This window comes from Mandrillus leucophaeus, unplaced genomic scaffold (assembly GCF_000951045.1).
Source record: "Mandrillus leucophaeus isolate KB7577 unplaced genomic scaffold, Mleu.le_1.0 Scaffold110, whole genome shotgun sequence".
Taxonomy (NCBI): Eukaryota; Metazoa; Chordata; class Mammalia; order Primates; family Cercopithecidae; genus Mandrillus; species Mandrillus leucophaeus.
This window is the reverse complement of record NW_012099210.1, coordinates 4,081,768-4,091,840: the sequence shown is the minus strand read 5'-3', so window position 1 is coordinate 4,091,840 and position 10,073 is coordinate 4,081,768. Positions and strand designations below refer to the sequence as shown.

General features: G+C 37.8%; 1 protein-coding gene across 4 annotated transcripts in view; it reads right to left on the bottom strand.

The window, feature by feature from the left end:
* ACVR1C (activin A receptor, type IC) overlaps positions 1-10,073 on the bottom strand; it is a 113,391-nt gene that overhangs the window by 71,740 nt on the left and 31,578 nt on the right. The window contains exon 1 of one of the 4 annotated variants that reach the window (XM_011991836.1): positions 9,304-9,504. The exons of the other annotated variants lie outside the window; for them this stretch is intronic. The gene's annotated coding sequence lies outside the window, so the exon portion shown is untranslated. Of the gene's footprint in view, positions 1-9,303; positions 9,505-10,073 lie in introns of those variants that run through there. 4 annotated transcript variants of the gene reach the window in all.

Genomic DNA, 10,073 nt, shown 5'->3' with positions numbered 1-10,073 from the left:
CTACAAAGGCAAACTATTCTCAACATTCCCTAGGTAAAACATTTATGACTAAGACCCCAAAAGCAAATGCAACAAAAACAAAAATAAATAAATATATTATTAATGTTATGAACTTTTCGTTAAATCACAACTATCCTCCCATAATTATCTAAATGTGCAAATTTTTACTATATAATCATTGTCAGTAAAACTAAAGTTTTAAATTGCTAATCGTTCAAATGGAAGTTGGTTTTACACTTGTAAAATATTTGATACATAAATGACAACTTTTACTTAACTTCAAATACAGATATGGGAGCAAAAATGGGTACTATTCCTATATAACTGAATATTTAACAAAGAACAAATTCTATATCAATCATATAGAAATTATTCTCTTCTATCAATAATTTTTCTTAACTGATGAAGCATCATTTCTAAAAACATTTTTAATACTGGTATCCTAAGGGAAATACAATCTTAAAATAAAATACTGTTTTGTTATCAACACTGAACCAAGCATAACAGCTCACTTTCCTATTTATTCCAGTGGTGATCAACATTAATAAATATACTTTGTCATCAATATTTATGTGATACAGAAGAACCATATATTCTAACTTGATGGGGATTCTATAGAGCTATATAGATAAAATCTAGTGCTTTAGAACATGTTTCAAGGCACTTTCCTTGCAAAAAGAGAACTCATGGGCAACCATTCATCTAGGTTTCTACTGACAATGAAATCTTTCTAGCATTCTCCAGTTCCAATCTTAGAAATTTGATTATACTGGCTTTGCAATCTTAGGCATTACTTTGTCTCCTGTACCTCCATTTTCTTATATGAAAGGCAGGACTAATAATAATATATCTCCTCATAACGTTGTTGTGGAGCATAAATTAGTTAACCTGTGTAAAGCCCTTAGACAAATCTCTGGCACATAGGAAATACTATATAAAGACTTAGGGACTATCTCTCCTACTACTGAAGGAGGTAAAGCCAGTTGCCTTATGCAAACAAGCAAAACAATCAAAATACATTTGTAACCCATAAAGGAATAGCCAAATGAACTAGGGTGCAGAGACCATTTAAAAGCCATAATAAAGAAATGCATCTCTTTCTGCTCTGTCAAGAGTGATTTGACTGCTCTCCTTCTTTTAATGACCCAGACTAGATTCTAGATGGTCACACAGCAGGTAGTATCTGGTGACGGTCCAGCCAAAGAATTCAGGAAAAGACAAAAGTTCCAGCCTTCACTCTGTCACTAACTTGCTGATTGACTTTGGAGAAGACATTTAACCTTACAGAGTCTTAATGTTGTTCTCTGAAAATAGAAAATGAATAGCATAGGGAAAGTGGGTCTAAAAATCTTAAACTCTTACATAACACCAATATTTTATGACCGTACTTATTTACACCTTATGGAAATTTACAATTACAAAATAGGAAAACTCATTTAATGTTAACTCAATTGCTGAACTATGGTTATTCTTCACTTTCATATTTTAAGGGGCTAAAGGTAGGAAAAAGAGTAACTCTTCCAACACACAATCTCAAACCATTTGTCACTAGACATTTCATCAGAATCTCCTTGGACGCTCTATTTCCAAGAGAAGCTTAGCAACTGACACAACCAACTAAAGAATATGAATCTGCTGAGTGAAGACAAACATAAAGCACTCAACAATTAAATATATGTTAGTTTCACATGCATTCATCATCTCATATAATCCCACTGCAACTGTGGGAGTTAGTTGTCACTATCTCCATTTCATATATAACAAAATGAGGCTGAAAAAGATAAAGTGACTGACTTATGTAACAGTCTCTGGACTAGTCAAGCAAAGGTACCATTTTTAATGGCACCTTACTCATGAAAGGTGCCATAAAAAAAAATGGGTATGTGAACAATTCTCCCACCCCACAAATTTCTAGCAATTGTGAAAAAAATAGAATTCTAATACAGCAGAAAGAAGCTGTTAACGAATTAACAATTGAAAACTAGGATTCTGATCGGTATTATCCTAATAGCCTTTAAAACACAGTTGGTGTTTTTGAAACGAATTCTACCTACCTATTTTCTGAGGGGACATGCAGTCAAATAAAATTCAGTATCATGTGCCTTGCATCTAAAATAAATAATCTCACCTTACAGCTTTATCTAAATTCTGTATTAAGTAAGGCTCTGAGTACATAATCTGATACTTTCTTTTTGAAGCACTACTGGCTCCTTATAAAAATGATTACATAATAGTTCTTAGCAAGGAATTATGCAGATATTCACTAAATGTTTAACAAGCTATAAAAATTTACTTTGGTTAAAAGTAAAAGGTACAAATCATAAGAATAATATATACCTAGGTGCTATAGTTAAGACACAAAGTGACACCTTACTTTAAATCTTGCATGATGAAAAACACTGGCAAAATTGAGGATTTGTTAATGATAATGGCTTCAAACATCTGCTAAATGTTCCCATTTATTCCAGTTCAGCTGGCAGTACGATAGGACTGACAGCGAACAAACAGCAAACTAAATAGGACCTAAGATGAATAAGTAACATACAACATACTCAGACTCTCATATTTCATTTCGCACCAGTCCACTATATCACTGCATTTGACATATAATTCAACTATATTTATATTAACCATCCTCAACATAGAACCTTTGTGCTGCCAATTACAATATAAGTTGCCATTAGTGATTAGACATGATTTCGTATTTTGTCTTTTTCAAAAAAAACTGATGTTCATTGAGTTAATTATACTACAATATTCTGTGACAGAACAAATCTGGTTGTTAGCAGGCAGTAGTCTTGTCTCATGTTTATTTTATACTTTCCCATTACAATGTACTTGAGTCCTATGGAAAGGGGCAGCAAATGAGGTTGAAGAAGGAAAACAATTACCCATAATAAGGAGGTTTATTAGATTTTTCACCACAAGGAAGATTGTACTTTGCTTTTGTCTCCTCCTACCCCTTTAATTATCCCCTTTTATCCACTCTGCCAATTCGTCTCTAAAAGGCAAGACATCTGTTACCCACAAGACATCTGTTACCCACATCAACTAAAGGATGTGCACATTCCTAACCAACCAGAAAATAAATATTCATCCATATTTACATGTGATGGCTAGCACACCCTGGTGTCCAGAAATATAAAAACCATCTGACTACAAAAAAGAACCAAATTCGCTGATCTGCATTTATGTGCTATTCTTATTAGAAAGCCAAATATTTATTTGGCAAATATTAGGTGCTTTGAATTAGACAGTATTTTCAATATGTTGGTTACATATTACTATGTTCCCTATGTTTGGGGTCTATATGCTAAAATTAACCAGTGCTTAACATAAACATCTGACATAAACTCTTTCTTCTTTTCCAGACATCAGTTTATTCAGTTTCTCTAGTTTTAGACCAGGCTATGAAACGCAAAATATTTTTTTAATTCAGAAAACCGTCTCGGATTTGACCTGCTGAATATGTAATCTTTTCATCATTTGCAGGCTTCTGAGTTAACAAAGGGAACAATTCAAGCTTTTCAGTGTGCTGAATATGAAAAGTACAGCAGCAGGAAAGAAGCCAGGAAAACTAGCACTAGTAAATCTGAAGGAAAGCCAGACAGGGTCAAAGAAAATCAGGCAAAGATCTAGCTTCCTTTTCTATTCTTGTCAAAATTTTATTTTCTTGTCATGTGGTCATTTCAAAGCATTCGCCTTTCTTAATGGTAAGGAAAAATAGAACAAAGAATGAAAATAGCATTAATAAAATATGGTCAATATAAATGCAAACTTTTAGGTCAAATGAGCTTTCAATAAAGATTCAGCTGGTAGAAATACTCCTTCTCAGGCTGCAACCAAAAATTTCAGAACTCCACAAATAAGGGAAGACACCCATCACAAAGAAAAACTTTGCACAAAGTAGCAATTACGTTCCCCATTAAAGAAGGTTTAGAGCTGAGAAGGAATGAAACCAGCAGGGATTCTGTCCAGGAGAACTGCTTAAACGTTCAGCTGTAGTGCTCAATTTAGTTAGAGTTCAGCATTGTAAATTATTCGTACTAACCATTTGGAATTTTCTCAGTCCAAAGGCAACATTGATTGAAACTCGAGGTTTTAGCTCACCTGACCACCAGCCACCTGAGACTTTAGACAAGTTCCCCAATCTCTCTAGATCTTATCTTCCTCACCTGTAAAATGAGGAGGTCAAGAAGCAGGCTAGAAGACTTCTAAAGACCCCTCCAGTTCTCTAGTCCTCTGCTACTCTGAACTTGTGTCACAGTTCTCAATATAAGTGACTTAAGGATTACCTATGATAGATGAAAAGAGAGAGCTGGGGTTAGGGATGTGAACAGGATTGGTCTGTGCCCCCAAATTCACACGCTGCTGTTTCAGAGGGTGAGAGAATTCTACTGGTTTCTAAATCAGCAAAACTTCTCCAATTGATGTTAAAGATTGTTTATCTTATACTATATGTACTACACGAGAATTGAATGTTCTTTCCAATATCAGCATGAAATTTGGGGGCGATGGGGGAAAAGTGATGGAGGCCTGAAAATGTTCATAGCCTTTCTGAGTTATGTGAGACATCTAGAGACTGTTGCTGAGTCCCTCAATCTTAGTATCCACAGGATCACAGAAACGGTATGCAAGACCAAAAGCAACTCAAAAGAGCACCACACTTCAGCAACCTGAATACTCTACATTCTACTAAGTAGATATGAAAACGTTTCCCAAAAATATTTCAATGGCTGACAGCAATTAGGGCTTAAAACTGACTAGAATGATGTTATTTATTTACTTATTGCCTCAAAACTTTGAATACATATGGAAAGGACACGTATGATGGCACAATGTCACAAAGCTTTTAGTGCGATTTTAAAACTTAACGGGAAAATTTCTATTTAGCATTTTTGCTTATCAGCGTGGTGATTAACTGAAAGTTTCACCTTTCAAAGAAGGCTTCTTCCAGAAATACCATTAATAACCTTTGCTGCTAAGCTCCTCCAGTGTGGGACAATTAGTAATCAACCATAAAGGGATACAATATAATCAAAATGGTTCGTGACAAAATTATTTGTGTGGATTCTCTTAAAACATCCCTTTGAAAGGATGAAAATACAGGATTCTTAGATAGGAAGATGGCAGCCTTCTCCTTCCAGCCTTTGGAAGTCAAGGCATGAGTGGGCAACAGGCTAGCAGGGGTGGCAGTTGGTGATAACTGCTCTTGGGTATACAGCAGTGTTTCCAAGGCTTAATCTTTGTTTCCTTAAGGAGGATACAGCCTATCTGGAGTCCTCTGGCCCAGTTTAGACTTTGCAGCCATGTAGGGGAAAAAAACAGACCCTATTTGAAGGGTCAAAGAAAAGAGTATTCCCAATCACAGGACACGTTTCCTCTGCCACTCCTCACATACAATTCTTGCTTGGTTTGAAAGGTTATTTTCTTACCCTGGCAGCCTAAATGGTTCCTCATCAAACTGTTCCCCAGTAGTTGGGGTTTCTTAATCTACTGTCTTCTGCTTTGGAGAATATTGGTGTTTAATGGATTCCAATTACATTTAGAATAAAGCAAAATCCACAATCATTATCATGACCTGATAGGCTAATAGTCTGGGTTCATCCCACTCATCCAACCTCATCTCTCATAACTCAGCCTTCTGGAGCACTTGTCTCCCTTTCGCAGCTGTGATATAACAAGTTTCCCACCTCATGGCCTTTACTCATCTTGTTCCCTTTACCAGTAGTGCTCTCCCCTTTCTTCTCATTCTCCAGGTCTTAGCTCAAATGTCACCACCTCAGAGAAATCTTCAGTGACTACCCTTGCTCAAGGATCTGCTCCCCATCCTTCCTGCTACGTATCACAATCTATAAATCGCTTTTTTAATTGTATTAGCCCTACTAGAATGAAAATTTCATGAGGGCAGGGCCTTTCTCCTGTTTTATCTACTATCACTTCCCCAACATTTAGAATAGGGTCTGGCAGTGTGGTAAAATTCAATAAAGATGTATTGAATTACAAATTGTAGAAAACTGCAAAGTACAGAAGAAATTTTTGTCCATGCTATTTATCTCTTGGATGAATTTTAAAGTTCCTTCTCAGTTTGAAAGAGGTTTTTATAAAGATAGAATAGAATAGAATAGAATAGAATAGAATAGAATAGAATAGAATAGAATAGAATAGAATAGAACAGAATAGAAATATAGAATAGATATAGAAATCCTTTGTCATATGTGTTACATATAGCTTTTCCCACTTTCATATTTATTTGCTTTTTCCCTAACACATTACCTTCATTATTTGGGGGGTAGGGGGCGGAAAGATACTTACCCCTTGTCAAAAAGAAGTCAGGTAATACACATAAAGAAGGAAGTAAAATAAAATACATCACCCTTAATCCCAAATCCCCCAAACCACTACTGTATACAACCTCTCCAAATATTACTTTGTGGAGTTTCACACTAGATATGCATAGTGATGTTCTCATTAAAATCCTAATAACATGATAGGCATAAACTGTGTCTATCAATATTTGACTCTGCAATTTATTTTGCTTTAAAGCTTAGAAAATCTCCCATCCAGATATTTTCTAGTCAATATTTTCTTCCAGTTTCTGATCTGTTTCTTAGACACTTAAATATATATGCAATTTTGACATGGATCATCCAAATCATAGATAATACACAAATCTCCTTGACAGTAGTAAGTGAATTACTTTATGGCAAGTCTTTAGATAAATTTTTTAAACCATTATTTAAAGAGTACTTTACTATATGCCAAACTCTTTGGCAAAGAGTCAAGGCAGGGAGGGAGGGAGAGAGGAGAGAGAAAAGGTATGCACTAAAGCAACTTGACCGTGTAGGTTAAAGGATGTTAGGACCTGTCTCTTATACACATCTAGATGTGTATAAGAGACAGGATTAACTGAAAGTTTCACCTTTCAAAGAAGGCTTCTTCCAGAAATACCATTAATAACCTTTGCTGCTAAGCTCCTCCAGTGTGGGACAATTAGTAATCAACCATAAAGGGATACAATATAATCAAAATGGTTCGTGACAAAATTATTTGTGTGGATTCTCTTAAAACATCCCTTTGAAAGGATGAAAATACAGGATTCTTAGATAGGAAGATGGCAGCCTTCTCCTTCCAGCCTTTGGAAGTCAAGGCATGAGTGGGCAACAGGCTAGCAGGGGTGGCAGTTGGTGATAACTGCTCTTGGGTATACAGCAGTGTTTCCAAGGCTTAATCTTTGTTTCCTTAAGGAGGATACAGCCTATCTGGAGTCCTCTGGCCCAGTTTAGACTTTGCAGCCATGTAGGGGAAAAAAACAGACCCTATTTGAAGGGTCAAAGAAAAGAGTATTCCCAATCACAGGACACGTTTCCTCTGCCACTCCTCACATACAATTCTTGCTTGGTTTGAAAGGTTATTTTCTTACCCTGGCAGCCTAAATGGTTCCTCATCAAACTGTTCCCCAGTAGTTGGGGTTTCTTAATCTACTGTCTTCTGCTTTGGAGAATATTGGTGTTTAATGGATTCCAATTACATTTAGAATAAAGCAAAATCCACAATCATTATCATGACCTGATAGGCTAATAGTCTGGGTTCATCCCACTCATCCAACCTCATCTCTCATAACTCAGCCTTCTGGAGCACTTGTCTCCCTTTCGCAGCTGTGATATAACAAGTTTCCCACCTCATGGCCTTTACTCATCTTGTTCCCTTTACCAGTAGTGCTCTCCCCTTTCTTCTCATTCTCCAGGTCTTAGCTCAAATGTCACCACCTCAGAGAAATCTTCAGTGACTACCCTTGCTCAAGGATCTGCTCCCCATCCTTCCTGCTACGTATCACAATCTATAAATCGCTTTTTTAATTGTATTAGCCCTACTAGAATGAAAATTTCATGAGGGCAGGGCCTTTCTCCTGTTTTATCTACTATCACTTCCCCAACATTTAGAATAGGGTCTGGCAGTGTGGTAAAATTCAATAAAGATGTATTGAATTACAAATTGTAGAAAACTGCAAAGTACAGAAGAAATTTTTGTCCATGCTATTTATCTCTTGGATGAATTTTAAAGTTCCTTCTCAGTTTGAAAGAGGTTTTTATAAAGATAGAATAGAATAGAATAGAATAGAATAGAATAGAATAGAATAGAATAGAATAGAATAGAATAGAACAGAATAGAAATATAGAATAGATATAGAAATCCTTTGTCATATGTGTTACATATAGCTTTTCCCACTTTCATATTTATTTGCTTTTTCCCTAACACATTACCTTCATTATTTGGGGGGTAGGGGGCGGAAAGATACTTACCCCTTGTCAAAAAGAAGTCAGGTAATACACATAAAGAAGGAAGTAAAATAAAATACATCACCCTTAATCCCAAATCCCCCAAACCACTACTGTATACAACCTCTCCAAATATTACTTTGTGGAGTTTCACACTAGATATGCATAGTGATGTTCTCATTAAAATCCTAATAACATGATAGACATAAACTGTGTCTATCAATATTTGACTCTGCAATTTATTTTGCTTTAAAGCTTAGAAAATCTCCCATCCAGATATTTTCTAGTCAATATTTTCTTCCAGTTTCTGATCTGTTTCTTAGACACTTAAATATATATGCAATTTTGACATGGATCATCCAAATCATAGATAATACACAAATCTCCTTGACAGTAGTAAGTGAATTACTTTATGGCAAGTCTTTAGATAAATTTTTTAAACCATTATTTAAAGAGTACTTTACTATATGCCAAACTCTTTGGCAAAGAGTCAAGGCAGGGAGGGAGGGAGAGAGGAGAGAGAAAAGGTATGCACTAAAGCAACTTGACCGTGTAGGTTAAAGGATGTTAGGACAGTGTGGTAAACTGAGCCAGGGACACATCTAGGAGCTGTGAGCTGCGTTGGGACACAGAAGTGAAGCACTACTGAATCCGGCTGGTGCTGAGGGTAAGAGATAGGGGCAGGGGCGGGAAGGTTTCTTGGAGGTGAATCTTGAGAAGCATACCTGTTCACCCTTCCTGCCGTTTGGAGGACGAGTCCCAGCCCATCCTCTCAGTAGTCCTCCAAGACGGTCCAGAGAGCACCCACCAGCCTGAGGAAACCGCGGCAGTCCTCCCCCACCAGGCAGTGTGGAAATACCTCCTGCTGCGAGGCGGCACCGCATGGACACTAACTGCCCCCACTTTGTCAACGGGTTTGGTAACACTCACTGCCCCAGTGGAACTCCATTCTCGGTCCCCAGCCCGCTCCCCACCCCAACAATGACCTTGGCACCCCGACCCACCCCCGCGGAGCTCCCCTTGCCTGGACTTGCAGGTTGGAGCCCGGAGCCCTACCCCAGAGCAGCGGTCAGCGGCTTCCGCCTCCCCTTCGTCTGATGAATTTGCGAACGGGCACCCTGGGGTCGCCGGGACGCCCTAGCTGTCCGCTGGACCTTGGTGCAGTGAATTCGGCCCCAACGACAGCTCCCGCAGGGCTCAGCCACCTGCCCGAGGGCAGCGCAACGTGCTCCGACGGCTTCCCGGCGCACCAGGGTACCATCTAGTGGCAGCAGAGGCAGGACGCAGGCTATTTTTTACAGAATGACCTCCACTCAGGATTAGCATTTCTCAAGCATTTTTAAAACCTGTGTGTCTTTAAAATAACCATAAAATGCCACACTCTCGATTTTGTTATTTGAAATTTTAAAATAAAATGCCTTGTCTAGAAGCAAATCAATGCGGTGATGATTTGATGACGCTTTTTCATTTGGAAATAGTGGCCCTCCACTCTCCAGCACCCTTGAAGATCACCATTTTAGCCTGGGAGGACTTGCTAGACCGGTATTTATTGACAGAAATCTCTTGTTTGAACCAAAAGATTCCACCTATCCAAATACTGCCAGTGAAGTCTTTCCAAATTGTAAGAAGAAATGAGAAACTGATAAGCCCTTAATGTGTATTATAATTTGCATATTCTTGGGAGGCCGAGACGGGCGGATCACGAGGTCAGGGGATCGAGACCATCCTGGCTAACACGGTGAAACACTGTCTAAAAATACAAACCCTACTAAAAATACAAAAAATTAGCCGGGC